The following is a 26973-nucleotide window of genomic DNA, read 5'->3' as shown; positions in this document are numbered from 1 at the left end:
CCCAGCCTCAGGGACGCCGATCCGTCTGGCATCCACTTCTCCTACTGGTTCACTGTGGGGTTCCTCCCATCTCCTTGGGCATCAGAGTCCCCCACCAATGGCCAGCAGGTACCCTAGTTGTGGGGAGACACTAACTCCGCGTCTTCCCACACTGCCATGTTGACTCTGCCTCTGGGGAAGGAATGTTGAATTATTACCATACATTTTTGTAGTAGGATCCTTTCTCTCATACATGTCCTCTTTTTCAGTTAATACCAGTTACAAAACGTGGTTCAGCTGGAAAAATTGGGCAAAGAATCATGACTTTTTTTTTTTGGCTACACCGCATGGCATGTGGGATCTTAGTTCCCTGACCAGGGATCAAAACCATGCCCCCTGCATTGGAAGGCAGAATCTTAATCTTTTAACCACTGGACCGCCAGGGAGCTTCGCAAATCATAACTTTTTATTGGAGCAACTACCCTTACCCATTTGATTCTCCATTCCTTGACTTTTTTTGGGTAAAGATTTATTTATATTATACAGCCACGATGGCTTCCATCTACATTGCCCCTAGGGCTACCATGTTCTATTAACTAGGTCTATGACTTTGTAAATGAAGTAGTTCTGGATGTCTTATCAACCTTGCTACTCACCACAATAATTGAGGCAGTACTTTTCTGGTTTCTTACCCTATCCTACCCCCTTGTTATCACCAAACCAGTTCTGCAGTAGAGTTTATTATGATCTATGTTGGCTTAGAGAGGGGAAATTCTTAGGGATGCTGGTGACTCTTTGCATTGTTAAATGGTATATCCTTCAGGCCCCAAGTTAGAGCTTCCCTTTTTACTAAAAAAAAGTTACTCAGAATTTAATTATTGCTAATTAGTATTCAAATATATCTCAAGAATATATGCACACATACTTACACACACACATTGATGAGCACCACCCCTCCTCCCTGGCCCACTGCAGTCTTGGAAGATTCTGTTTAATTACTTTAAGCCCAGTGGAAAGTGACCATTATACATTTTAAGAACTGGGATGGAATCTATATCTATGATACTATAGTCATGGAAATTGACAACTATATAGAAATTCAATCTAATATCCAACAGATAGATCGGTGACATTTTTGTAATTCTAGATAAGAAGAGAAAATAGCAGATGGATTTGGGAGATGGATTGGAGCCATGTTGAGAAGTCTGGATTTTATCCTATAGGTGACAGGAGCCCTTGAAAGGTTTTAAGCAGGAAAAAGATAAATTTGACACTTTTACTTTAGAATAAAGTAGGGTGGGTAAAGGAATGGAGGGTATTGAGACATGATAAGGCTTTGGACCACTGCACCCACTCTGGGAATTATTCTTCACTGATAAGCGAGGCAACTTACACAAAAGGTTCAAAGCATTGAAAAGCTATCAGTCCCATTTGGACTCCTTTACAGTACTTAGAAAACTGAAGGTGAGCTGGCAGCTGGAGTGTAAAGGGAGGAGGGTGGTGGTACTACTTTGTTTAATAAGAACTTAGTGATCATTAAAGGGTAGGTGTGGACAGAGCAAATCTGCAAAGCTAATTGCACACTTTGAGAACTTCAGGGGGATGATTTTAGCTGCACTTATCCCCACTTCAAAGTTGATGTCTGCTAAATGGACACCGTTTAAGCCATCACTTCCCATAGAGGTGTGGGGCTTGGCTCATGAAAATTGAGCAGGCTAATCTAGGATAACTGCAAATTAATAAATAAACCCTGATATTATGTAGATAGATATGCTTATTTCACACACTTGAGAAAATGCAAGAAATTTTTTTTGTGGGGGGGATAATTTTTAAAGGACTGTTTCAGCTGCTTGATTGAATGATGTTTTTTGAGATTAGAAGAACAACTTCAGAGGCCTATTTCCCTTTCAAGAGAAGGATTAAATAATCTTAAAGTAGTTTGATGTGCAGTTTATGTTTGCATTTTTTATCTAATCAGCCAAACAAATATAATTAATTCAGACAGTTGTCTCTATGGTTTTGGTGCCTGGTGTAGGCGCTTTATCATTACAAATGCAAATATGTTCCTAAAATAATGAGAATGTTATTATTACCCCTTATTCATTTATATGGCCAGAGAGAAAACTGAAATAACATTTATTATGGAAGTGACTTTTGTAAACTGTGTAGAGAACATTAACTACTTTGCCTGAGCAGGACGTAAGTCTAGCTGTGACTTTGTCTACTGTCAGTATGTCACTAATGGGACATGCAGGTTGGGGTAGTGTCTAATGAAATAGACACTGGATCAGGAGTTTTCCCTAAACTGGGGATTTTATTCTACTTCTGCCTCTATGTCCTTTAGGTGGTTCCTTAATACCTTAGTTTCTCAACAGTTGTAGGAACAGTAATTGTTTCTGCCCTACCTATCTCAAAGGGATATTGTAAGAATCAAGTGAACCATATAAAACAGTGTAAAGTGTTCACATGTAAAGTGATTGTAGTTAATTACATGAATGTTTACCCATGCGTGTGCTTCATTTGTGACATCACTTTGAACTTCTTACAATACTCACAGGCTGATTTTTCTGCTGTTTTCAATGTGGAGATTAGGAATGCCTTTTTACACTTCTTTCATTATGCCTCTAAACTGTATCCAGTTTCCCTCGTTAGGACCTTTTCCAGATGCTTTTTTGCTGCTTCTTTTTTTTTCTCCATGTATTTGGATTTTGATTGCTTCTAGGGAACATCCTCTTTGCGTACTGGCACAATCAAGCCTTCCCTGATACTACAATCACTTGCCTGTGACCATAAGACACTACAAATCACCTCCCTTCTTCCTTCAGGGTCAAATGATTATCTATACTAATTGTCACTACTTTCCCAGTTCTAGTCATTCACCAATCTGGAATCTGCCCTCATGACTCTGTTGAAATTGTTCCATGTCTTAATAGTCAGAAGCCTATGGTTTGTCTCATCCTAACGGATCTTTCTACTGTATTTAATATAGCTGACCAGTTCTTACCTCTAGAAAGCAACAGCTAAAAAATCTTTGTACTAAACACTGAAGACACCACCTTTTCAAAAAATGCAATGTAATTTAGGATGCTAGGTGGAGTTAAAAATTAATAGTCATTATCCTTTTATCTCTTAAAGTTCAGAACATAATGTTACTGAGGAATTTTGTTATATTTTCATTTTGTTTCATTTTTGTTGTCATATTTCAATTGAAACACCTAAGAGACTTAAGAACAACTCTTTTAACGTGCAAAATTAAAGACAGACATTTCTAAAACATCTTTTTCATGTTTAAAATGGAATTTGGGAGGAAAGACCTATCTAACTTATGACTAAAATAAACTATAATAACGCACATGAAAAAGTACTGAGAGATAGTGTAATTAACTTTTAATAAATTATACTTTAGAGTCAGAGAGACCTCTATTTAATTCCTCATTTTTCTACTTTTAACTCTGAAACTGAGTTACACAACCTTTCTAAGTTTCATTTTTGTTCTCTATTAGATGTAAATAATAATTATACTTATCAGGTATTAATATGAAAATTAAACTAGCAAATGCTTATAGTTTTTAGTACAGCTCAGTAGTAATAAAAATGGGAATAATAATTAAATTATGCATTTAATAATAATAGAGTAGTAAACATTCAAGCCCAAACAAGCTCTCTCAAGTCAAGAATAAGATGGACTATATCAAAGATGATCTGGTCAGAATAGACACTTCTCCCTTAAGCAAAGTGTTTTAAATATTTCACCTGTTATTTTCAGAAAATATATGTGCCATCAAATATTTGTAACAAATAAAATAGGACCTTTATATTTCACATAAATATGCATATTGCTATTTGGTATTCTCATGACTAAGTGTAGGTTCAGTCTTTTTTAAAAATAAAAAGAAACCACTTTGTCATATATAACACTGACAATAATTTTTCCTCAGAAAGTCAAATAATTATGTTTTGATGTAGTTTATTTATGTCTGGTTCTGCTACAAGTAGCACAATTTGAAGGAACATATGCTTAGAATGGCAAACCAGCAAAGAATTAGCTGGGGGCACAAAGAAGCAGAGAGACAGGTAGAAGACTATTTTAGAAGACCCCTTAGTAAGTGAAGCATTCCAGGGTACCTCCTGGTAGTCATAGTGATGAAAAGTTGAGGACAGGTTTGCAAAGGCTAATGAGGTAAACTTGAAATAATTCATTCACCTATTCATTATTGTTTTTGTCTTTGGTTGGAACAATATGAAGATTTTATGTGCGGGTGACTGGGTGAATGGTGGTTCTATTCAACATGGAATCCAGAGGGGCCATCAATTTGGGAGAAAGATTACAAATAACCTTAATTGGGTTATCTTAAAATTTATGTGATTTATCCTAGTTGAACACTAGGGAGTAATTATTTCAGTGGATCTAGAGCTAAGGAGAAAGAACTGAGCTAGAAAAAAGTGGGCTTGAGAATTATTAGACTGTATAATCACATGTATGCTGTGTATTCATGCTTTAGTTTAGGGCTTTGCCTTAATTTACAAACAATTTTGTTCTAATACAAATGATCAACTCTCAATCTATCCACTAGATTGGATTTTAAAGCTACATGAAGTAGGGGGTAGAACTTCTCAAAATATTTTATGAAAATATCCCTAATGGCAGAAGAAACTGAGTGAATGCTTGGAGGAGTCTGGAAGAATAAACTAAGTTGGCCCACAGCAAATAGAATTTTCTGTTATATTTTAAAGTTATGTAAAACCTGCATTCTCCATCATAATACCAAAAAAAAGTGATTTAAATTACTTACTGTTAAAATTATTTAATCCCATAACTATTTTCAGTTAAAATTAATGTCAGAAAGAGATACCATGTTTGCAAAGGTTTGAGCATAGGTAAGAAAAAATAGTAGTACTAGTTCACAGAATGGGTTAGAGACTTGCTGACTTTATATTGTGACATGTAGGCATTTTGAAAACAAAACAAAATACATACACCAAATACCCACTCGTATAACCCTATTCTGATGAAATGTAATGAATTATTTCTGCATACTCTCTCTAGCATTTGTCTGCCTAATTTCAATAATAGTATTCTTAAAATTTTGGATTTACAATTTTTTTTCATGTAACATTGCACACTGACTTTTTCTCTTTGTTGTCAAAACATTATATTGATTTGTGGTTATATAATTTTTCAATCATTTGCCTTATATTGGACATTTAAGTTGTCTTTTGTTTTTGATATCCATGAGCAAAACTGGGATATAGGAATCATCATGGAGTTGCCAGGCTAAATGTAACTGAGATATTTTTGAGTCTGATAGGTTTTGAAATACTGAGCTCTCTCTAATGAAGCCCTAAACAGGGGGTTTCTGAATCACGGTAGTAAAACAAATATACAGGATATGGGGGGATTTTTGCAATATTCATGATACTGAGAGACAGGAAAGATCCTGCTGTCCCAGCTAAGCCCCAGTTAAGCAGATTATGTGGGTGGGCTAGAGCAAACACTACTAGACATGCTGTAAAAACAGTATTTCAACTAGATGAACTGCCACGCATAAGCACCACCACATGCCCTTTGCAACAGCTTAAAGTGTGTCTTTTCTTGTACACGTGGAAATGATATATGTTAACCAAACAACTATATCTGTAAAGTGCCTTTTTACCAGCTATGCATATATTTTATATCTTACTGAAGCATGTTATGTTAGAACTCAGGAGAATATAGAAGGAACAAAACAAAACCAAAAAAGCCATGATGTACTGAGCGTCAGCTCTATGCCAGTGAGTCTTATATACAGAAACTCATTATGGAGAAAATTATCATCATTTTGCAATTAGAACAACGATGCCTTACTCACAGTCACGCAGTGAGTATTAGGAGAATGAGAATGGGAAAACAGGTCCAAGAATAAAACCTATGCTTTGCCAAATGCATCTATAAACACAAGAGTCTTGATGAAATTCAATTAAAAGAACACTCTACTTATATGAATATTTGAGATATCTTTACTGAAGCTTTTACAGTTTACTGGAATATGTGAAGGGCTAATTAGTGCAAAGTGAAAGTGCATTCAGTTAAGAAAGTAAGCTTGATCCCATTACAGTGTCAAGTGGGTTAAACTTGAAGTCCTCTGATGAGAGGCAAGCTCACTATCTTATTAGTGCTTTGGTATATGCATATGTTTACTTGTGGGGAGCCTAGAGGCGGATCTGGGAGAGGTGGTGCATAATTAGACTCATATTACCCAAATGGTTGTTTCTGGGACGCTCTTCTTGATGAACTTTTTTCCTCTCTGCTTCTGTATTTTGTACTTTTTTTCATCTGAGCATTCAGGCAAACTAAGCCTACTTTGATATTTTGCTCAAAGAATGGCAAGTGAAGTGCAGTGTTTTCACTTCTTTCTAGAACACAACCTCCTCAAGAAATACATAAATATTCACTAGGCAAGATAACAAACTAGTATGGATGACTGCATTCCTTCCTCACTTCCCATGAAAGCACCATGCTAGATACTATTCTGAAGCAAGAAGTTTACATATCCCACACTTTTGTGCAGAATTTAAGAAAAATTAAGGATACAAAGAGCAGTTTGCTCTCAGTGTGTATATAGTAGAGAGTTGTCTAGAGGACAGGAGTGCAAGATGTATTCCAGCATGACTGAGCAAGAAAACAGTAGCTCCAGATGTTACATTAGGATGTTAGATATTAATACCATGGCAGTTACGGAACCCAGCTGGGAAAGAGAGCTGTTCACTATACGTGAAGGCAAGCGTTTTACCTGTCAGACCCTACAGATCTCTAAACATGCAGAAAATTAACTGAGAAAATATCCTGCAGAAGTGGCTCTTGAAACATACCAATGCTGGGAAGTTTTCTTGAAGTAGCAATGAAAGGAAATGCAATTGGTTAACCTTTGGACTGAGTTCCTGTATCGTATTAAAAAGGAAGTTATATACATTATAGCAAGATAGAGAATAACTCCAAGGAAATATAAGCAGCTAAGGAAAGTAGAGGTGTATGAAGACCATACAAAGTATAAAATATTACATAAGAATTTATAGTCTAAGGAATACATAGGATTCATATTGACCTAATTATAAAAAATAATAATAAAAGAAGAATCAAATATATAAAGAGATATACCATGTTCATAGGTGGTTCAACTTAATATAAGGTTTGAATTCATCCAAAATAAATTGTACATTAAATGCAATTCTAATAAAAAAAAGTGCTAGCATAAATTTTGAGAAAACTTGGATACCGTGATTCTAAATTTTATATGGAAGAAAATACATTCACAAATGGGAAGGCAAAGTTAAGAGTATTTTAGAGGAATTTACAGTGCTGGATATTCTCCATTTACCTCTCCAGATTGATGTTCTTCTTTATTCCATCTCTTCATGTCTTGGGATGCTGAGCTCTATGGAACACATCAGGCTTTCTAGTTATCTGGCTTCTTGAGAAGCACTGACAAACACTTCTGCTATTTTTCTACCTAAGGCTTAATAAAGCATGTCTATTTACAGCTCTTACTAACAAATAGACTTAAGTGAGCCCTCCAAATGGTCCCACATTAGATGTGTATACCTGTATTTTAGTATTTATCTCATTTTTTTATGGTTTTCTGTCTTCTCTGTTACAATATTCTCCTTAAGAATACTGTTATGTTTTATTAATTAGTACCCCAGAACACATTAATCAGTTTATAAATTTTTTTAAAACTGAAATAGTAGAAACTATTTACTTGACTGCAGTACGTAGTTTATATTCAGAATCATCATATCCCCACAGAAAGGCTTATAGGTTTAAATCTAAAGTTTATTATTTAAGCGTGAAAGGAAAGCTGCAGTTGAGGAGAAAATCTATTTTTTTTCCTCATGTAATAACCAAACAGTGAAATGTAAGAAAGTTCTATTTCAAAAATAAATGAATAATATTCCACTGTATATATGTGCCACATCTTCTTTAGCCATTCATCTGTTGATGGACACTTAGATAGCTAGTGAGAAGCAGCTGTATAGCACAGGGAGATCAGCTTGGTGCTTTGTGACCATCTAGAGGGGTGGGATAGGGAGGGTGGGAGGGAGATGAAAGAGGGAGGAGATATGGGGATATATGTGTATGTATAGCTGATCCACTTTGTTATAAAGCAGAAACTAACACACCATTGTAAAGCAATTATACTCCGATAAAGATGTTAATAAATAAATAAATAAATAAATGAAAACATTACCATCTGTAGTTATTGTTTAATGGAGACACAATCCAATCTCAAGGCAATTTTTGAAATCCCAGAGAAAATAATGCAATTGCCCAGAAAGCAGTCAGCCATTTTTAATACTTTGATATTTAATAAAGATAGCTTTATCTCTGCAAGTACAATTTCATAACCAATATCATATTCTTAGATAAATAAAAAGAGCGCTCTGAACAATGCACTAGGATTTATTTTGAATGTAGAACATTTTACACCCTCCCTACAGAAAACTACTGCAGAATTTTTAAAAATTATGTTTTGCTTTCTTTGAATACACTTGAGTACCCAGATAATATAAAAATGCAAACATGGAAACTAAGATATTTATTTTGCAAGGTTTCTTAAGTCAAAGATTATTGACAAGTCACAGGAATATGTTTTTTTTAATTAAAAAATTGAAAGTTTGAAATACTTAAAGATTGTTTAAATAGTATTTCAGATATAAGGTCTGAAAATATAAAAATTCAAAGCACCATAATATATATATATATTTTAAATTTTATTATTTATTTATTTATTTTTGGCTGCCTTGGGTCTTTGTTGCTGTGTGCAGGCTTTCTCTAGTTGCAGTGAGCAGGGGCTACTCTTCGTTGTGGTGCGCTGGCTTCGCATTGCAGTGGCTTCTCTTGTTGCAGAGCACAGGCTGTAGGTGTCAGGCTTCAGAAGTTGTGGCTCGCAGGCTCTGGAGTGCAGGCTCAGTAGTTGTGGCGCACGGGCTTAGTTGCTCCGCGGCATGTGGGATCTTCCTGGACCAGGTCTCGAACCCGTGTCCCCTGCGTTGGCAGGCGGATTCTTAACTCCTGTGCCACCAGGGAAGCCCCACCATAATATATTGTGTCTTGATATAAGATAAAAATATTAATGTCATGTATATAAATGGATAATGTCAAGTATATTATTTCTGATTTATTCATTTAAAAAATATTTAGTTCTCCAGACTTAGTCCATTTGCTGATTAAACATCTTGGCAAGTTTTCTTAAAAAGAATTACCTGAAGAGTGTATTTCAGATGATGAAATCTGACAAAAACCTATTTAATCTGAGGCCATATGGAGAGTATAATAGAAGTAGAAACCAAATGCAGTTTAAGTACAGTTTCACATTTCTGTTAAATTTCTTGATAAAATAACACAGGTTTGACTTGAGGAAAATGCCCAATATATAGAAGATTAAATTAAATCATATTTGATGACTTGTACACTGATAAATTCCAGGTAGGTTCTATTATGAGTAAACATATCTGATTTAAGACAGAGGCAAAGACATATGAAAGCATTAGACTTGTTTTTTATTTTTGCGGTACGCGGTACGTGGGCCTCTCACTGTTGTGGCCTCTCCCGTTGCGGAGCACAGGCTCCGGACGCGCAGACTCAGCAGCCATGGCTCACGGGCCCAGCCGCTCCGCGGCATGTGGGATCTTCCTGTACCAGGGCACGAACCCGTGTCCCCTGCATCGGCAGGCAGACTCTCAACCACTGCGCCACCAGGGAAGCCCTAGACTTGTTTTTAATAGTGTGATATGAGTGGAGATAGCAAAATTCTGATGCTCTTTAATAATATATATCAGAAGAGATGAAAGTGAATCACTCAGTAGGAAAAAAAGGTAAATATAAATTAATTTCTTATTCTTACTTTCTCTGACATTCTTCTGAGCGTGCATGAGTTACCATAGGTGGCTCTGAGCATTTAAAAACTGACCACACATATTTTTCCCTGTCATCCACGAAAATGTTCCACTTGGCATTCACTAACCATGATAATTTTATCATACAATATATATTCCAACCTTATCTGTACTACTTTCCAAGCTGCCTTGCTTAAATGTCATGTTTTCCTGTACTCTTTTTTGTTTGTTTCCCCCTAATCTGGACTTAACTCCATAGCAAGTCAAGGAAGATCTGTGCACTCTGATCAAAACCCATAGAATATACAACACCAAGAGTGAACACCAGTGTAAACTATGGAGCTTAGGTGGTAATGATGTGTTAATATAGGTTGTAGATACTCTCACTGTAAGCATTTTTGCAATAGACGTCTTTGCTGCAAGCATCTTTGCTGCAAACATTTTCATCACATAACTAATCGGCTGAAAGGCAATTTTGCAATAAAAGATAAAATAACTGGTTGACAGTTGGGTTTGACAGTTTGGTTTCAACTGGTTGACAGTTTGGCTTTATTTCTCCATTGACACAGTACTCCCATTTTTATATTACATAAATCTTAGCCCTCATAATGGTCTATACAGTGACAAGTAGATAAGGTGGTCTGAAAATAGTGGATAATAACAATGACATATGTTGACTTGATAGAAAATATGGTGATAAAACTTACTGGAAGTGTCAAATAAGAATGTGTAAAGCCAGATGGTATACTATACTTTAAAATAACATACCAGTTTACAAATCCTTCAGTGAGCACAGTTATTCCTCTTACCTATCAAAACCAAAAGTTTACCAAGCTATAGTAAATGTAAAAGAGGAGGCTAGAAATTCACAACAGTCTTCCAGAGTATTAATTATTGATTCTTTAGCTAATTTAGATATAACATCTTGTTCTCTAATGCTGTCTTTACCAAATTTATCATGCAAGTTAGAAGTTGGATGCAAAAGAAGAATCAAGCTCCATCTATCCCCTACAGAGGAAGTGGTTATGTGATTCCTGATGAGTATACATTGTTAAAAATGGTGCAATTTTTTTTTTTTAACTATTTGATAGTGGAGAACATGTAAATGGAATTTTGGTATTTGGCACAGAATCTTGTTTAGATGATTTGATGAACTATAAGGACTGGACATGTGATGGAACATTTAATGGTAGCCCAGATATGTACTACCAGTTATGTATGTTACTGACGTTGATAAGAAATAGCAGCATCCCTCATCTGTTTTAATTCCAGGGAAATCTGAAGAGACTCACAGCAGATTTTTTATATTGTAAATAACTTACGTCCAACATTAGATCCTGAATCTTTAATGATCGAATTTGAGAAACGAAGTGTCATTGCTTTTTCTAAAATATACCCGAATACAACTATAACTGGCTATTTGTTTTATATGGAAGAGAATGTTTACCGCAAAATCACTGATATCAGAGAAAATTTTTTCTATGAAGCAGAAGCCAAATTTAACACAAAAATTAAATGCATTACAGTGTTAGCATTTCTTCCATTTTGCGACTTTATTGATGATGATGATTTGCCCCCAAAACTTGGTTTCTTTTTTTGAAACACACTACATTGTGTTTGAAGGCACAGAGTCAAACCCATATATCCCATAGTACTTTGGAATGTCCATCAGTGGGCACGTGACAAGATGCCAAGAATAAACAACAGTGTAGAAGGCTTTCACAACACCATACAAAGCTCAGTTACAAATAAGCATCCTAGTAATTGGAAACTGATGCCTCTCTTAATGAAGGAAGACATTTTAGTGAAAAAGAAAAAGCATGATGCCGAATGAGGAGACAAAGCAACAAGCAAAAATAATGTATAATACTATGAACAAAAAACTTCAAAGAGAAGTGCTTAGGTAAAACCCACAAAATAAAGTCAGATACGTGTGCAGTATTGCCATGAATCTACACAAGTTTTAAATGTATTCAAAGATTTTGTGTTTTTCAATAAAGTCTTTTAAATTTTGTATATTTCTCATGTTTCATTATGTTCTTTTAATGCCCCTCTTTTATTTTTCATTATTTTATGGCAAAATTGCCTTACGGCCAGTTGGTTATGGTAAAAATGTAAAGTCTTTTAAATTTTGTTATTTTTTATGTTTCATTATGTCCTTTTTAATGTTCCTCTTTTATGTTTCATTATTTTATCTTTTACGGCAAAATTGCCTTATGGCCAATTAGTTAAGCAGTGAAAATGTTTGAGGCAAAAATGCTTGGGCAAGATGTCTACCACAAAGATGCTTACAGCGAAAGTAAATAGGACAAGGTTAATATAGGTTCACTGATCATACAGATTGGTACAAATTGATTGGTACTGCTTTGGTATAAGATGCTGATAGTGGGGGAGGTGGTATGTGAGGGAGGGTAGGAGCTTATATAGGAACGCTGTGCTTTCTGTTCAATTTTTCTGTGAGCCTAAATCTGCCCTGAAAAATAAAGTCAGTTAATAAAAAATAGACTTTTTTGTTTTTACCCAACCATTTAACCATGACTTCTGATTAGATATATCCTATGACATTCTATAGATAGCAACTTTGTGAACATATATATACACAGTAGGTGTGTGTATATATATATATATAAAATACAGTATGTGAATATATATTCACACAGAGCTATATTTTTACCCCTATATATATATTTACCCAAGTGTATATATATATATATATTTTTTTTACCTTAATATATATATTTTACCCTAATATACATGCATGTATATATATGTATGTGTGTGTATATATATACATCTACCATGACTTCTGATTAGGTATATCCTTCTAGGGAGGGAGTTATATTTGTGTAGGAATATTATCTGATAAATCATCAGCCCTGGAAACATAGGGCTGCAGTAACCAAGACCTGCCAAATGATAGCTAAATTGTTCTGCATTAGAAATACGTAAGACATTAGATGAAGGTATGGAAAAGACAAGAAGGTTCAGAGAGAGGAGGAACAAGAAGAGAAAAAGGCTGAGCAGTAAAACAGGAAGCTAAATTCCAAGTTGCCAAAGGAGACAAATAATTTTTGGAATGGAAATATATCACATCAATTTCTAAATTGTTTATCTGTGAATCCCCAAGCCTTCTACAAAGCCTTGTAAAAAATAGGGTAAGTTCAAAGATTATGCCATTTGGGGCATAATGGGGCAGTATGAGTAAGGTAGTGGGGAAATTACTAAACAGCTAATTCAGAGAAAATGACAGCTCTGAGCCACAGTGCAGCCATGAGTAATGTACAGAAATTTTGACTTGAAGAGAATATTGGAATTCAGAGTTTGTGAAAAAAGAATCAAAGGAATCTTATCCAGACCTGAAAGGCAGAGATATCCTTGTTGACATTGGGGTTACATATCATTTGAGGGACAGGGGTCAGTATGCTCATATGTGGGAAAATTCTAGGCCTTATTTCTAAATCAGCCACTTGGTAGCTTAAATCACATCTTTGCTTAGTGCAAAGTCTTATGCCAGACACATGGAGACATCTGATAAATAGTAAACTATTGATAAATTATATATGTAAAATATATTTGGATGTTATTCCATGCATTTTATCATGGAAATTCGAGACAGCTGGGTTTTGTTAAAGCTACAGGTTATTCTGAAGGTATCACACCAAAAATTGAAAACCAGTACCTGAAATGCACATCACCACAGTAATTGTAAGTCATTTGGGTGTTGTCATAAAATTTTAAAAGTTCATCACTCACTTTGGAGATACTACATTGGGATACTGTTATATTAAAAAAAGTTATAGATAACATAAAATGAAACAGATATAGTTGACAGTGAATGAGGTGGGTAGTACTTTGGAAAAAAAAAAGTTCTTGGGGAGAGCCACTCGTTTATGCTATTTATATTCCAAATGAGATTCAAAGATAATGTCAGATATGGAAATGGTTTGTGTTTGAGTGGTTTTGTGTGTGTACGTATGCATGTGTTTGTGTGTACTGGGTGGTGTTCTCCTTGAATCTACATGGTTGTTGATTCCAGTATTGTGTTATCCTAGTAATCCCTGCAGTTGCACTATGTTTTATTCATATTGGTGGAAACAGTGCTTGTGTAAATGTATAGAGTTTGCTCTGCTTACTCAGTTAGGTGGGCTCCTCACTTAGTTTTAACTCTCTAGGTACCAAAGTTAGAGACTGATAATCAAGTAGTGTTGACCCAATCTAGACATTGACAAGGTAGATCTCATAGTAAGGAAGACAGGTGCTCAGATTATATTTGGTAGTGGGGATAAATTGTAATGGGACACAGGAAAAGGGGGTTTTGTGTGATGTCATTTTCCCAGTTATCCATTTACTCTGGGAAAAGTAATAAGACTAAAGTGAGCAGCAGACCTCATGGATAGACAGCTCAATAGCTCAGTACAACTCCCAACACTAGACTTAAGTGACCTATACTTCTATGCATCCACTTGAGATAACATTTTTTTCAACAGAGAGAATTTTACTTGCCTGGTTTAACACCTTCCAATAGGAGAAGATTTTGGACCATTGCAAGCCAAAATTCCTCAGGTCGAACATATTTTTCCTAATCCAATGAGATATGTCTAGGAGATAAGAAGTGATTGATTGGTAATAGATAGACATATCAAAACATAAACAACATTGCCACCAGCCCCAGAGAGACTCCTCAGAGTCAAATCTTTAGAAATTAATTGTGAAAAGGTTAGGCACTTAGAATTTTATGGATTCCTCTTCAGGATAAAGTGTTGACATATGTGATCAATTTCTTAACTAAGACATTATGAAAACAATATATAAATCACTGCATCCACACCATGGAATGAGACATTATAACATGCATTTAATCTAGTATAATTACACATAATAAAAATAGATTTACACTTCATCAAGTAGCTGGGTAAATACTTTTCAATGAACTGCCTCACATTCTAGTCTGGTCTACATTCCTTTTTTATTTCTTTGATTCATCAGTGAACACCTTCTCAATTGCATGCCCTATAGTTCCATACAGTTCCTCATTAGTCCATCTGAGATATTTCCTCATATCATAATCCGTATTCTTAGTTTGCTCTTAAAAATTCTCAAATTCTAGGGCTTCCCTGGTGGCGCAGTGGTTGAGAGTCCGCCTGCCGATGCAGGGGATGCGGGTTCGTGCCCCAGTCCAGGAGGATCCCACGTGCTGCAGAACGGCTGCGCCTGTGAGCCATGGCCGCTGGGCCTGCGCGTCCGGAGCCTGTGCTCCGCAAAGGGAGAGGCCGCAGCAGTGAGAGGCCCGCGTACCGCCAAAAAAAAAAAAAAAAAAAAAAAAAAAATCTCAAATTCTGGGCTTCCCTGGTGGCGCAGTGGTTGAGAGTCCGCCTGCCGATGCAGGGGACACGGGTTCGTGCCCCGGTCTGGGAAGATCCCACATGCCTCAGAGCGGCTGGGCCCGTGAGCTGTGGCCGCTGAGCCTGCGCGTCCGGAGCCTGTGCTCCGCAACGGGAGAGGCCACAACAGTGAGAGGCCCGCGTACCAAAAAAAAAAAAAAAAAAAAATCTCAAATTCATAGTTGAGTATTCTTTTCTGCTTTTTTTTTAATCAGTTGTAATTTTGAGGAAAGTGATTTCTTTCAAGAGGGAAGAAATCCCTATCCCTAATTACTTTTCAACTCGGAAATGGCTTTTCTGGCTCTCTACGAGGATGGCCACTTTGTATGTAATCCTTATGTCTATGTGATACGAATATGAACTATTTTAGTCTTTTGTATTCTGTCACCATTGGGAGTTAATTTTTCTCTTCTAACTTTGGCAAGAATAGTAAGTTTCTGAGACATGAGTGGAAAACAGATACCATTCCTTGGTAGCAATGTATATAATCTTATAATTCCATTTTCTAATGGATAGAAAAGTCAGAGGCTAAGGTTTTAACAAGAAAATCCATTAATTCTTATTGGCCACCATAACTATTTTCTACATTCAGAGGATGGGCCAAACATGTGAATAGGTATAACTATAGACACAAACTTCCATGTGCGAAATCACAAATGTCATTGCCTCTTTCTTGAACTCTCTGGGATTTCTGGCCCTGAGTTACAGTTTACCAAATGAGAGAGAAATGTATCTAATCCATCTAAAGTAAACTTTGGATTCTTTTTCCTCCATTCTCTTCAATGGAGAGCAATTCAGATCCACATCTCCTTCACATTAAAGTTAAAACTGTGCCTAAAATCTTCCCTCATCCCACTACTGTCTGTGTTGATTCTAACTAAGTTCAAGGGAAGGTGGAAGGTAGGATAGTCTTGATTATGGTTTGATTTAAGTTTGCATCCATCCATTGCTATTAGCTTGTCTAGTGTGCCCTCTTGGTCCAAACAACATATAGAGATTCCTCTGACCTAGAGAATCTCCTTCTCTTGTCTAAACTTCCTTTGATTGCTCTGCAAAACCATCATCTTCCCTTTTATCCCAGAGAGAGAGTTTCACAATTCACCTCCATTTACCTTGACTTTTTCCCCTATTCTCTCTAAGCTGACTTCCACACCCCAAAAGGACCGTATTTAAATTTTGAAATCCCCTTCCAGATTGCCTAGAAGCTATGGGAATAGAGAATGTACCTCAGCCAAATCATGGAAAAGTAAGGCATGGCCACCAGCCCTCCTGACCATTCTCCTTCCGTGCACTGGACCAGTTTTTGAGACTGACACCTTCTAACTCTCCAAACTGTAAGAGTGGTCCAGACTTAAAAGAGGTTTTGCATGGTGTCATTTCCCTGGAGTGTATTGAGAGGATGCTTGAGCAGAGTCCATATATCTGGATTGCTCTTTAGTCTCTCATTTTCCCAAAAATGGCAGAATAAAGAATCCCATTCTCCTTCACTGATCGAGCTTTGTGGAAAAGGAGAAGCCCTTGTGGTTATACTCCTTGGGTGTAGGCAAGCCAATTAAAATAAATTATGTATGGTGTTTCTCACCAAACTCCTCAACCTGCCAAGAAACTGCTAAATTACCATTTTCTTTCACTAGTAACACATCACAAGTGCAAGAATTAGTGAATGAAGGGACCATGCAGGGAGCAGAAAATGACATCATCGAAGGGCATCATGGAGAGAGACAGATCCGATGGTACAAAATGTTTCAATGGAAAGTGAAAATTTAGCCTTGCAAGTTTAGGAATCTTGTTGGCAAAACTCATTGACATACCATAAAGGGTACTTCCACTTTTAAGTTACTCACTGTCTTAGACATTAGCAACTAGAACTCCTGCTCTGTTCAAACTGAATTTTAGACATGTTCTTCCCGTATACCTTAACTGTCTTCCTCTGTTGATTATTTGACCCTTGAAGGAAAGTGCACAGTTGACTGAACCACTGCAAGAAGAGTATGGTATGGGTAATAGAATTGGCAGGTGGCTACACTGACTGGAGAAAAGAATTGAGAATCTTTCCAGCCTTATATAATGCAGAAGAAGCCACAGGGCTTGTGGCTTCTTCTGCATTAATCATTAAATATCCGATGCTCCTTTATGGGGAAGCTTCTTTGGATAGTTCCCATTTGATCTTCCAAATCTATTTTTGCCCTTCTTCATCCAGTTTTGTGCCCCAAGAAGCTAAACTACATGCACTGCTTCATGGTCACCCTTACCCTCTGGCTTCATGTTGGGGTTGGGCAATTCAGGACACAAGGAGGAGGGAGGAAAGGGACTTCCCTGGTGGTGCAGTGGATAAGACTCCGTGCTGCCAATGCAGGGGGCCTGGGTTCGATCCCTGGTCAGGGAACTAGATCCCGCATGCATGCTGCAACTGAGAGTTCGCATGCCACAACTAAGGAGCCAGCAAGCTGCAACTAAGGAACCTGCCTGCCTCAACTAAGGAGCCCACATGCCATAGCTAAGGAGCCAGCAAGCCGCAAGTAAGGAGCCCGCCTGCTGCAACTAAGACCCAGCACAACTAACTAACTAAATAAATACTTAAAAAAAAAAAAAAAAGAGGGAGGGAGAAAAATGGTGTCAGGATATTGGCTTTCTTTGTTCCTGTACTAATCAGTCACTTTGGCTTGTCAGTATCCCTTTGTCAAAGACTAATGCTCCTAGTAGATGGTCCTCTACATAGCCTAGTTTCTTCTGCTTCCATTAAATGCTCTCTTCCCTTAACATTCAGTCTAGAATCATCTTCCTTCTTTTTGCTAGTCCTGGGATACTGTTCTGTCCTTCTTTGTTTTTCTGAAGCCTACCTACATATTCGTAAACACCACCTTTTTTTTTTTTTTTTTTTTGCGGTACGCGGGCCTCTCACTGTCATGGCCTCTCCCGTTGCGGAGCACAGGCTCCGGATGCGCAGGCTCAGCGGCCATTGGCTCGCGGGCCCAGCCACTCCGCGGCATGTGGGATCTTCCCGGACCGCGGCACGAACCCGCGTCCCCTGCATCGGCAGGCGGACTCTCAACCACTGCGCCACCAGGGAAGCCCAACACCACCTTTTTAAAACCACCTTAATGTCGTTGCATGTGCCACCTGTTTCCTTCTGGGACCCTTATCGATATTGGGCGGGCCTCCCTGTTACGTAGTATATATCTCCTTCTCCTAGACAGTGCGGACAGCAATAAACAGGGATCACAATGTAATGGGAATGTATTACACCTTTATTCAGTATTTAAATGTTGGTCTTTGTGAGTCAGTAGGGCAGCATGCTTTTAGAAACTGGTTATATTTTACTTAAATGTCAGATACTTGTTTTCCACATAACTTCGGTTGACTTGATTTGGAACTACAAGGGATTTCATGTTTCCTACTCTAAAATCTTTGAATGAAAACAAAAGGAAAGAAGTTGACATGCAAAGCCAGTTCCTGGAATTATACGTCAGAGATGAAGCAATTAAAATTGACATCAGCATCACCAAATGCCTAACTCTTTCTTCAAAAACTCTTTCAAAAGAAAAGATATGTCTGTGTTCTGACATAAATAACAAGAATATGTCTTCAACAAACAAAAGAAAATTCATATTTCCAACTGAGTTGATTCCTGTTTGAGGTAAATGCTTAATTAGATTATACATATTCTTCTAAGTGTACTACCATTTTGCTTAGCATTAATTTTGAAATTCTAATTTGGGAATTGTTTTGAGAGAAAGTTTAAAAATAATTGAAGTCAAGCACACTGGCAAATTGATATCCCCATGTCTGCCTCTCTTGTTGTTTGTTTTTACAGTTTTCTTTTTGACATGTAGATGTGGATGTCTATTGGTCAGGTCTCAAACTTGGTATGTATAAAACTAAATTCTTGGTCTCCTAATACTACCTGTTCTTCCCATAGACTATTTGGTTATTGGCAAATACTGTCTTCTAGTTGCTTAGGCCCGATGCCAAGGAGTCATTCTGGACTTCACGCTTTCTGTCACATCGCATCTAATTCATTTAATTATGATGCCTCTGCTCTCAAGTATACCTGTAATCAGTGGCCAGAGGAGAACTTTTAAAACACAAGTCAGAACTTGTCATTCTGTACTCAAAGACTTCCGTTAATTTCCCAACTCATTCAGAGTAAAGGCTAAATTCCTAAAATAGCTTGTAAAAGTCCTCCAAAACTTATCATCCACTCATTTCCTATCTGACATTCTCTACAAATACTCCTTTTTTTCTCTTTGTTCCAGCTTGACTGATCACCTTTTACGTGTCTGCATATGTATGTATGCATGTTTGTGTCTGTGTATAGAGATACAGCACACCCCGTTTTATAGTGCTTTGCTTTATTGTGCTTCGTAGACATTGCGTGCTTTACATGTTGAAGGCTTGGGTCAATCCTATGTAAAGCAAGTCTATCAGTGCCATTTTTCCAACAACATTTGCTCATTTCGTGTCTCTGTGCCACATTTTGGTAATTCTCATGACATTTCAAACTTTTTGATTATTATTATACTTGTTATGATCTGTAATCAGTGATCTTTGGTGTTACTGTGAGCTGAAGGCTCAGGTGATGGTTAGCATTTTTTTAGCAATACAGTATTTTTAAATTAAGATACATACATTGTTACTTTTTAAGACATAATGCTATTGCACATTTAGTAGACTACAGCATGGTGTAAACGTAACTTTTATTTGCACTGCGGAAACAAAAATTTTTGTGACTTGTTTTATTGTGGTGGTCTGGAACTGAACCCACAATATCTCTTAAGTAGGCCTGTATTTATTTTATACTTGTTCCCTTTTGTATGTCTGTATGCATGTATTTATGTAGGTATGTCATGTATGTGTATGTTCATTAGCACCAGACCTGCTTCTTCCTCAAGGCCTTTTGATTTCAGTCCCCCTTTTCTAGAATGCTCTACACATATATCACCTAATTCAGACTCTTATGAAAATAACAACTTCTCAAAATGTCTTTCCTATTTAAAATTTAAAAACCTACACCCTTTTCATCCCCCTTTTCTGCTTTATTTTTCTATCACTACCATACAAAGTATTTTAGTTCACTCTGTTGTTGCTGTTATTTAATGTTTGCCCCACCGTAACAGATTTTGAGTTTCATGAGGATAAGAAACTTTTTATCTATTTAAATTTTTAGCTTTCCAGTCCTGCAGCCTCACTGCCTAGAAAAGTGCCTTTCACATTGTAGGCATCCAGTAAATGTGTTCAGTACATAGGTGAATAAATGGCTTGATATTTTCACCTATGACATCATCCAGCATTAAAACATGTTTCTCTCGTTGTGTGTATGTTGGCCTGGGAGCATTTATAGGCATCTCCTTATATTGCTGGATTGATATTGATAGTGAAAGACTGTTGCTTCTTGGTGTTTAGAGATTTCAAAAGTAAAGTTTCGGGATGTATTTTGACTCCATGACTCCAAATCTCGTTATTTTAATTAGAAACTAAAGCTATTTGTTGCTATCTGGCATTTGTGCTGGTCTCAAGAGAGCAAAGGTCCTTTGGTCCTTTCAATCCCATTGTGCTTGCACTTCTACACTCTGCATAGGAAGCTCTTACTAAGAAATGTTCAAATTAGTCTCAGACTAAATATGTCCTCAGAGAGACCTTTCCAGAGACACCTTAACCCTCCCTCCATTCCAGGTACTTGTACTACTCTGTTTTATTATCTGCGTATCACTTTCACCTCCCTGAAACTAAATACTTGATTCACTTGTTTATACATTTATTTTCTGTATCTCTTCCCTAAATAAAACTTTCTGTGACTGCAGGGATATGTCTGGGATGTTTAATCGAGTATTCTAATGCCTTCCAGCCCTCATAAAACATAAATGATGCTCACCGATGTTTATTTAGTGAATGAATGGATAGATCTTTTATTGTTTTCCATACAATGGAAGTTACAGATGAAATCTACTTGTGGCAGTCCATATCTTGTAACTTTTAGAAAATTATGTTTAAAAATAGAAAAATGAGGGAAAGGAAAGAATCTACTATACACCTATTAGAATGGCAAAAATCCAAAACACTTACTACATCAAATTCTGGTGAGGATGTGGAGCAGCAGGAATTTTCATTCATTGCTGATGGGAATGCAAAATGGTGCAGCCACTCCGGAAGACACCTGGGCAATTTCTTACAAAACTAAAATACTCTTACCTTTTGATCCAGCAATGATGGGCTGTGGTATTTACCCGAATTAGTAATTGTTTTCCAGAGAAGCAGAATGAATAGGGTACACAAATAGACACACAAAGGAGTCCCAAGAAAGCCAGTGTTGTAATTCAGTCCAAGTCCAGAGAGCTCAGAACCAGGGGAGCTGATGATGTGAATCTCAGACCCAGGGTAAGAGAAGATAAGATGTCACAACTCAGGCAAGAAAATAAGGAGCAGATTCCTCTTTCCTCCATCTTTTGTTGTATTCAGACCCTCAGTGGATTGGAAGATGCCCAGCCACATTGGAACACGCAATCCACTATTCAGTTACTAATCTCATCCAGAAACCCTCACAGACATAGTCAGAAAAGAAATGTTTGTTCTCGGCACCCTGTGGCTCACTCAACTTGACACGTGCGATTAACCATCACATTACCTAAAGGAGTGGAAAACTCATGTCCATATAAAACCTGCACATGGATGTTTACAGCACCTTTATTCATAATTGCCAAAACTTGGAAGAAAAGAAGATGTCCTTCAGTAGGTGAGTGGATAGATAAACTAGTACATCCAGAAAATGGAATATTATTCAGCACTAAAAAGAGCTATCAAGCCATGAAAAGACATGGAAAACAGTTAAGTGTATATTACACAGAGAAAGAAGCCAGTCTGAAAAGGCTACATACTGTGATTCCAATTATAAGACATTTTGGAAAAGGCAAAAGTGTGGAGATTAATAAAAAGATCAATAGTTGGCAGGGGTTGGGGGAGAAGAACGGATGAATTTCTAGAGCACAGAGAATTTGGGGGGCAGTGGTACTATCATGTATGATTCTGTATTGGTGGATATGTACATACATTATAAATTTATCCAAACCCATAGAATATGTGAACTATGTGAACTATGGTCTTTGGGTGATAATGATGTGTCAGTGTAGGTTCATCTTTGTAACAAATGAACCACTCTGGTGGGAGACGTTGATAACAGGGGAGGTTATGCATGTGTGGTGGCAGCAGGTAGGTGAGAAATCTCTGTACCTTCCCCTCAGTTTTGCTATGAACCTAAAACTGCTCTAAAAATAAAATCTATTAAAAAATGAAAGAAGGGCTTCCCTGGTGGCGCAGTGGATAAAAATCCGCCTGCCGTTGCGGGGGACACAGGTTTGAGCCCTGGGCGAGGAGGATCCCACATGCCACAGAGCAACTGGGCCCGTGCTCCACAACTACTGAGTCTGTACTCTAGAGCCCACGAGGCACAACAACTGAAGCCCATGCGCCTAGAGTCCATGCTCTGCAACAAGAAAAGCCACCGCAATGAGAAGCCTGCAACGAAGAGTAGCCCCCGCTCGCCACAAGTAGAGAAAGCCCGCGTGCAGCAATGAACACCAAATGCAGCCAAAAATAAATAAATAAATATTTATTTTTTAAAAAGTATAAAAAAATGAAACAAACTCAGAAAAATACACTATACTAGTTATGTTTTCTTTTGAATTTTTGAATTTTATTTTATTTTTTTATACAGCAGGTTCTTATTAGTTATACATTTTATACATATTAGTGTATACATGTCAATCCCAATCTCCCAATTCATCCCCCCACCACCCCCGCACCACTTTCCCCCCTTGGTGTCCATACATTTGTTCTCTACATCTGTGTCTCTATTTCTGCCATGCAAACCAGTTCATCTGTACCATATTTCTAGGTTCCACATATATGTGTTAGTATACGATATTTGTTTTTCTCTTTCTGATTTTACTTCACTCTATATGACAGTCTCTAAATCCATCCATGTCTCTACAAATAATGCAGTTTCGTTCCTTTTTAAGGCTGAATAATATTCCACTGTATATATGTACCACAACTTCTTTATTCATTCGTCTCTTGATGGGCATTTAGGTTGCTTCCATGACCTGGCTATTGTAAATAGTGCTGGAGTGAACATTGGAGTGCATGTGTCTTTTTGCATTATGGTTTTCTCTGGGTATATGCCCAGTAGTGGGATTGCTGGGTCATATGGTAATTCTATTTTTAGTTTTTTAAGGAACCTCCATACTCTTCTCCATAGTGGCTGTATTTTTTTTTTTTTTTACGGTACGCGGGCCTCTCACTGTTGTGGCCTCTCCCGTTGCGGAGCACAGGCTCCGGACGCACAGGCTCAGCGGCCATGGCTCATGGGCCCAGCCGCTCCGTGGCATGTTGGATCTTCCTGGACCGGGGCATGAACCTGTGTCCCCTGCATAGGCAGGCGGACTCTCAACCATTGCGCCACCAGGGAAGCCCCATAGTGGCTGTATTAATTTACATTCACACCAATAGTGCAAGAGGGTTCCCTTTTCTCCACACCCTCTCGAGCATTTATTGTTTGTAGATTTTGTGATGATGCCCATTCTAACTGGTGTGAGGTGATACCTCATTGTAGTTTTGATTTGCATTTCTGTAATAATTAGTGATGTTGACCAGCTTTTCATGTGCTTCTTGGCCATGTGTCTGTCTTCTTTGGAGAAATGTCTATTTAGGTCTTCTGCCCATTTTTTGATTGTTTTTTTTTTTTTTTTTTTTGTGGTACGCGAGCCGCGCACTGTTGTGGCCTCTCCCGTTGCAGAGCACAGGCTCCGGACGCGCAGGCTCAGCGGCCATGGCTCACGGGCCCAGCCGCTCCACGGCATGTGGGGTCTTCCCGGACCGGGGCACAAACCCATGTCCCTTGCAACGGCAAGCGGACTCTCAACCACTGCGCCACCAGGGAAGCCCTGGGTTGTTTGTTTTTTTGATACTGAGCTGCATGAGCTGTTTATATATTTTGGAGATTAATCCTTTGTCCGTTGATTCGTTTGCAAATATTTTCTCCCATTCTGAGGGTTGTCTTTTCGTCTTGTTTATGGTTTCCTTTGCTGTGCAAAAGCTTTTAAGTTTCATTAGGTCCCATTTGTTTATTTTTGTTTTTATTTCCATTACTCTAGGAGGTGGATCAAAAAAGATCTTGCTGTGTTTTATGTCAAAGAGTATTCTTCCTATGTTTTCCTCTAAGAGTTTTATACTGTCCGGTGTTACATTTAGGTCTCTAATCCATTTTGTGTTTATTTTTGTGTATGGTGTTAGGGAGTGTTCTAATGTCATTCTTTTACATGTAGCTGTCCAGTTTTCCCAGCACCACTTATTGAAGAGACTGTTTTTTTTCCATTGTATATCCTTGCCTCCTTTGTCATAGATTAGTTGACCATAGGTGTGTGGGTTTATCTCTGGGCTTTCTATCCTGTTCCATTGATCTATATTTCTGTTTTTGTGCCAGTACCATATTGTCTTGATTACTGTAGCTTTGTAGTATAGTCTGAAGTCAGAGAGTTTGATTCCTCAAGCCCCCTTTTTTTTACCTCAAGAGTGCTTTGGCTATTCAGGGTCTTTTGTGTCTTCATACAAATTTTAAGATTTTGTTGTTCTAGTTCTGTAAAAAATGACATTGGTAATTTGGTTGGAATTGCATTGAATCTGTAGATTGCTTTGGCTAGTATAGTCATTTTCACAGTGTTGATTCTTCCTATCCAAGGACATGGTATGTCTCTCCATCTGTTTGTATCATCTTTAATTTCTTTCAGTAGTGTCTTCTCGTTTTCTGCATACAGGTTTTTTGTCTCCCTAGGTAGGTTTATTCCTATGTATTTTATTCTTTTTGTTGCAGTGGTAAATGAGAGTGTTTCCTTAATTTATCTTTCAGATTTTTCATCATTAGTGCATAGGAATGCAAGAGATTTCTGTGCATTAATTTTGTATCCTGCAACTTTACCAGATTCATTGATTAGCTCTAGTAGTTTTCTGTTGGCATCTTTAGGATTCTCTATGTGTAGTACCATGTCATCTGCAAACAGTGACAGTTTTACTTCTTCTTTTCCAATTTGGATTCCTTTATTTTTCTTCTCTGATTGCTGTGGCTAGGAATTCCAAAGCTCTGTTGAATAATAATGGTGAGAGTGGACATCCTTGTCTTGTTCCTGATCTTAGAGAAAATGCTTTCATTTTGTCACCATTGAGAAAGTTGTTTGCTGTGGGTTTGTCGTATATGGCCTTTATTATGTTGAGGTAGGTTCCCTCTATGCCCACTTTCTGGATAGTTTTTATCATAAATGGGTGTTGAATTTTGTTGAAAGCTCTTTCTGCATCTATTGAGATGATCATATGGTTTTTATTCTTCAGTTTGTTAATATGCTGTATCACATTGACTGTTTTGCCTATATTGAAGTATCCTTGCATCCCTGGGATAAATCCCACTTGATCATGGTGTATGATCCTTTTAATGTGCTGTTGGATTCTGTTTGCTAGTCTTTTGTTGAGGATTTTTTCATCTATATTTATCAGTGATATTAGTCTGTAATTTTCTTTCTTTGTCATATCTTTGTCTGGTTTTATCAGGGTGATGGTGGCCTCATAGAATGAGTTTGGGAGTGTTCCTCCCTCTGCAGTTTTTTGGAAAAGCTTGAGAAGGATGGTTGTTAGCTGTTCTCTAAATGTTTGATAGAATTCACTTGTGAAGCCATCAGGTCCTGGACGTTTGTTTGTTGGAAGATTTTTAATCACAGTTTCGATTTCACTACCTGTGATTGGTGTGTTCGTATTTTCTATTTCTTTCTAGTTCAGCCTTGGAAGGTTATATCTTTCTAAGAATTTGTCCATTTCTTCCAGGTTGTCCAGTTTATTGGCATGGAGTTGCTTGCAGTAGTCTCTTAGGATGCTTTGTATTTCTGCAGTGTCTGTTATAACTTCTCCTTTTTCTTTTCTAATTTTATTGATTTGAGTCCTCTCCCTCTTTTTCTTGATGAGTCTGGCTAATGGTTTATCGATTTTGTTTATCATCTCAACAAACGAGCTTTTAGTTTTATTGATCTTTGCTATTGTTTTCTTCGTTTCTATTTCATTTATTTCTGCTCTGATCTTTATGATTTCTTTCCTTCTACTAACTTTGGGTTTTGTTTGTTCTTCTTTCTCTATTTCCTTTAGGTGTAAGGTTAGATTGTTTATTTTAGATTTTTCTTGTTTCTTGAGGTAGGCTTGTATTGCTATAAACTTCCCTCTTAGAAGTGCTTTTGCTGCATCCCATAGGTTTTGGATTGTTGTGTTTTCATTGTCATTTGTCTCTAGGTATTTTTTGATTTGCTCTTTGATTTTCTTCAGTGATCTCTTGGTTATTTACTAACATATTGTTTACCCTCCATGTGTTTGTTTTTTTTTACGTTTTTTTCCCTGTAATTGATTTCTAATCTCATAGTGTTGTGGTCCGAAAAGATGCTTTATATGATTTCAATTTTCTTAAATTTATTGAGGCTTGATTTGTGACCCAAGATGTGATCTATCCTGGAGAATGTTCCGTGTGCATTTGAGAAGAAAGTGTAATCTGGTGTTTTTGGATGGAATATCCTATAAATATCAGTTAAATCTGTTTGGTCTGTTGTGTCATTTAAAACTCTGTTTCCTTATTAATTTTCTGTTTGGATGATCTGTCCATTGGTGTAAGTGAGGTGTTAACGTCCCCCACTATTATTGTGTTACTGTCGATTTCCTCTTT

This window comes from Globicephala melas, chromosome 19 (assembly GCF_963455315.2).
Source record: "Globicephala melas chromosome 19, mGloMel1.2, whole genome shotgun sequence".
NCBI classification, from domain to species: domain Eukaryota; kingdom Metazoa; phylum Chordata; class Mammalia; order Artiodactyla; family Delphinidae; genus Globicephala; species Globicephala melas.
The sequence above is the reverse complement of the archived record's forward strand: the minus strand, read 5'-3'. Positions refer to the sequence as shown.